Source organism: Bos taurus, chromosome 10 (assembly GCF_002263795.3).
Source record: "Bos taurus isolate L1 Dominette 01449 registration number 42190680 breed Hereford chromosome 10, ARS-UCD2.0, whole genome shotgun sequence".
Classification (NCBI taxonomy): domain Eukaryota; kingdom Metazoa; phylum Chordata; class Mammalia; order Artiodactyla; family Bovidae; genus Bos; species Bos taurus.
Genome location: NC_037337.1, coordinates 88,616,921 through 88,621,501, shown reverse-complemented (window position 1 = coordinate 88,621,501; position 4,581 = coordinate 88,616,921). Strand labels below are relative to the sequence as shown.

At 48.7% G+C, this 4,581-nt stretch overlaps 1 protein-coding gene across 1 annotated transcript in view; it reads right to left on the bottom strand.

Annotated features, from left to right (window-relative positions):
* SAMD15 (sterile alpha motif domain containing 15) overlaps window positions 1-4,581 on the bottom strand; it is a 45,272-nt gene that overhangs the window by 5,280 nt on the left and 35,411 nt on the right. The gene's annotated exons all lie outside the window — the stretch shown is intronic.

The following is a 4,581-nucleotide window of genomic DNA, read 5'->3' as shown; positions in this document are numbered from 1 at the left end:
CGCCTTCTCTTTCCCTCCTGGTTATTTTGTGCAGAGCCGTGAAATCATTGCCCTGTCTCTTGGGACCACTACAGCCCTGCCTGGGTGACTGCATGTACCGGCCTGTCAGCACCTCAGGTTATGGAGTAACAGTGCTTATGGCAAAGTAGGGCCGTGTGCTTAACAGAGGGAACGCCACCCCCGGCTGAAGACCTGGCCTCTTGTCCCAGCTCTGCCACTGACAAAGCTATGTGGTGCTGGGCGAGTCCCTTTCTTTTCAATCTCATTGTCTTCATCTGTGAGAGGAAGGCACGATTCTCTCAGGCTTGTGGAAGTCTGCACTCCTGTGACTGTGGGAGTAGGGGAATTCAGTTCAGTTCAGTTGCTCAGTCGTGTCCGACTCTTTGCCACCCCATGAACCACAGCACGCCAGGACTCCTTGTCTATCACCAACTCCCAGAGTCCACCCAAACCCATGCCCGTTGAGTTGGTGATGCCATCCAACAATCTCATCCTCTGTCATCCCCTTCTCCTCCTGCCCTCAATCTTTCCCAGCATCAGGGTCTTTTCAAATGAGTCAGCTCTCCACATCAGGTGGCCAAAGTATTGGAGTTTCAGCTTCAACATCAGTCCCATAAATGAACACCCAGGACTGATCTCCTTTAGGATGGACTTGTTGGATCTCTTTGCAGTGCAAGGGATTCTCAAGAGTCTTCTCTTGAATTGAGTGGGGGAAGTGGTTGGGGGAAAAGACAATACTGGTAGAGAGACAGCAGGCTTTCAGGCAACGTGGTGCTCCTCTGGGGCTGTTTTGCCCCCCAGGAGACGTGTGTCAGTTTCTGGAGACATTTCTTGCTGCCACAACTGGAGGGAGTCACTGGCGTCTAGTAGATAGAGGCCAGGGATGCCACTGAAGAGCCTGCAGGGCACAAGCAGCTCCCTACGGCACAGAATTAACCTGCCCTCGAAATCAGTAGTGCCAATGAGGAGGAAGCCTGCTCTCAGGATCAGACTTGATCTTTGGCCCCTCTGCTTTGCATCTGCTCCTTCACTTTGCATTTCCAGGTAACTTCATGTTTGGTGCCTCTCTGATCAACCCTCTTTTTTAAAAAAATTCATTTATTTCTTATTTTGGCTGTGCTGGGTCTTTGTTGCTGCAAGTGGGCTTTCTCTAGTAGTGGCGAGTGGGAGCTTCACTAGTTGTGCATGAACTTCTCGTGGCAGTGGCTTCTCTTTGTTGCAGAGCACAGGCTCTAGGGCGTGTAGTTGTGCATTGGCTTAGTTGCCCCGTGGTATGTGGGATCTTCCTGGACCAGGGGATGAACCCATGTCCCCTGCATTGGCTGGTGGATTCTTAACCACTGGACCACCAGAGAAGTCCCCCCAACTGTCCTGCTGTTGAAGAAAGTGAAGCAAAGGTGAAAGTCACTCAGTCGTGTCCAACTCTTTGTGACCCCATGGAATTCTCTAGGCCAGAATACTGGAGTGGGTAGCCATTCACTTCTCCAGGGGATCTTTCCAACCCAGGGATCGAACCCAGGTCTCCCACATTGCAGGCAGATTCTTTACCAGCTGAGCCACCAGGAAAGCCTAAGAATACCGGACTGGGTAGCCTTTCCCTTCTCCAGCAGTTCTTCCAGACCTAGGAATCGAACTGGGGTCTCCTGCATTGTAGGCGGATTCTTTACCAGCTAAGCTCTCAGGGAAGCCCTGCTGTTAAAGAAATGGGAGTTTAATTTGCTAAATTGTGCTGAAAGGAATTCCCTGGCGGTCCAGCAGTTAGGAATCCGCACTTTCAGTGCCGAGATCTCAGGTTCAATACTTGGTTGGGGAACAAAGATCCCACAGGCTGTGAGGTACAGCAAACAACAACAAAAATCGTGCTGAAGTTATGGACTGATCTTCAAACAGATACTGGTGACTTAACCAGCCTATGAGGATTCATTCAGAGAGGCAGAACCACTAGAAGTGTATAGTCCACCCATCTGTCTGTCTAATCTCCACATGGAATTCATTACAGGCCCTTGACCTTGCTCAAGTAACGGCAGCTGGTTAAATGGTCTCTGAAAGGTTGTCTTCTCGTCTGGTCTTAGAGCTGGCAATCCAAAGGGCAGGTGGTGGGGATGGGAAGGTGGATAAAAAGTGAGGGAGGAGGAGCCAGAGCCCACACATGGACTGGAACTCCTGCCAGTTCTCACCTCCTCCAACCTGACGAAGTGGGTGACCTGCAGGGGCAGCTCACTGGTGGCATCTGTCATGCAGCGGAACACACGTGTGGCCCAGGAGTGTGAGAAGCTGCAGGAGGATCTGGGGAAGGTATAGTAGTCATCAGATCAACCACTGCCCCCAGACAGCGAAAGCGCCACCCCCAGCCTCGTCCACCTCCAGTCCTGCAGGGAAAGCTCTCCGGCGGCACACCCTAACTGGAAACAGACAGGGACAAGATGCTGGAAAATGTAGTTCCCCCTAGCCACCTGCATGTGTCACAAAGCCACAACCAGCGGATCCCCGTTTTCAAGAACATGTAAGTAAAGGATGGATCTCGAATCCAATGCTGGTACAGCAAACCTGTGCCTCGTTGTGCTGAGCTGGGAGGTTTTGCGCTTCCTTTTCCTTTGGATCAGGAAACATCACTTACAACATTCGAGTGGCTCACCCAATGTTATGCGCTTTCCTGGTGGCTCAGCGGTAAAGAATCTGCCTGCAAGGTAGGAGCCGCAGGAGATGTGGGTTTGATCCCTGGGTCAGGGAAGATCCACTGGAGGAGGGCATGGCAACCCACTCCAGTATTCTTGCCTAGAGAATCCTATGGACAGAGGGGCTTGGTGAGCTACACTCCATGGGGTTGCAAAGAGTCAGACACAATTGAAGCGGCTTAGCACTCACCACAACCCACTGTTATGGTCTAAGGGAGGGTTTCTTAGACTTGAGACCTTGTTTGCTCTTCACCTCAAGTTCTGGAGACTTTGCTTTTAAAGAGATTGAGAGCAAAGTGACCTAAGAGCCCTCCTAGAAAAGGGATTAGAGAAGCCAGACACTAAAGGTTGCATTTTGTATGATTCCATTCATGTGAAATCAAGCCTGAATATTCATCGGAAGGGCTGGTGCTGAAGCTGAAGCTCCAATTCTTTGACCTCCTGATGTGAAGAGCTGACTCATTGGAAAAGACCCTGATGCTGGAAAAGATTGAAGGCAAGAGGAGAAGGGGGCGACAGAGGATGAGATGGTTGGATGGCATCACCAACAGTGGACGTGAGTCTAAACAAGCAAACTCCGGGAGATGGTGAAGGACAGGGAAGCTTGGCGTGCTGTAGTCCATGGGGTCGCAAAGAGTCAGACGTGACTTAGCGACTGAACAGCAACTGTTCATGGGAAATAGCCAGAAAAGGTAATTCCACAGAGGCAAGAAACAGATGTGTGGTTGCCTAGGGCTGAGGGGGTGGGTGTAGGGTGGAAGTGGGGAGTGACTGCTTCGTAAGGGCCAGGCTTCCTTTGGAGAGGGATGAGAAGGTCTTGGAGCTAGAGGCAGTGGGTGAGCAACACTGAATGTATCTAATTGTTCACTTTTAAATGGCTGTTTTGTGAATTTCACCTCAATAAAATTTTCTCACAGTTATCATTTTTGTGTGTGTGGTGAGAACACTTAAGATCTACTCTTGGCAAATTTAAAGTAGACAATGCTGTATTGTTACCTGTAGTCACCATGATGTACATCAGATCCCCAGAATTAATTTTATCATTTATTATTTTATTTATTATTATTTATGCATTGAATGAGAAATTTGTATGCAGGTCAGGAAGCAACAGTTAGAACTGGACATGGAACAACAGACTGGTTCCAAATAGGACAAGGAGTACGTCAAGGCTGTATATTGTCACCCTGCTTATTTAACTTCTATGCAGAGTACATCATGAGAAACGCTGGGCTGGAAGAAACACAAGCTTGAATCAAGATTGCCGGGAGAAATATCAATAACCTCAGATATGCAGATGACACCACCCTTATGGCAGAAAGTGAAGAGGAACTAAAGAGCCTTGATGAAGGTGAAAGAGGAGAGTGAAAAAGTTGGCTTAAAACTCAACATTCAGAAAATGAAGGTCATGGCATCTGGTCCCATCACTTCATGGTAAATAGATGGGGAAGCAGTGGAAAGAGTGTCAGACTTTATTTTTTTGGGCTCCAAAATCACTGCAGATGGTGACTGCAGCCATGAAATTAAAAGACGCTTACTCCTTGGAAGGAAAGTTATGACCAACCTAGATAGCATATTCAAAAGCAGAGACATTACTTTGCCAACAAAGGTCTGTCTAATCAAGGCTATGGTTTTTCTTGTGGTCATGTATGGATGTGAGAGTTGGACTGTAAAGAAGGCTGAGCGCCGAAGAATTGATGCTTTTAAACTGTGGTATTGGAGAAGACTCTTGAGAGTCCCTTGGACTGCAAGGAGATCCAACCAGTCCATTCTGAAGGAGATCAGCCCTGGGATTTCTTTGGAAGGAATGATGCTGAAGCTGAAACTCCAGGACTTTGGCTACCTCATGCAAAGAGTTGACTCATTGGAAAAGACTCTGATGCTGGGAGGGATTGGGGGCAGGAGGAGA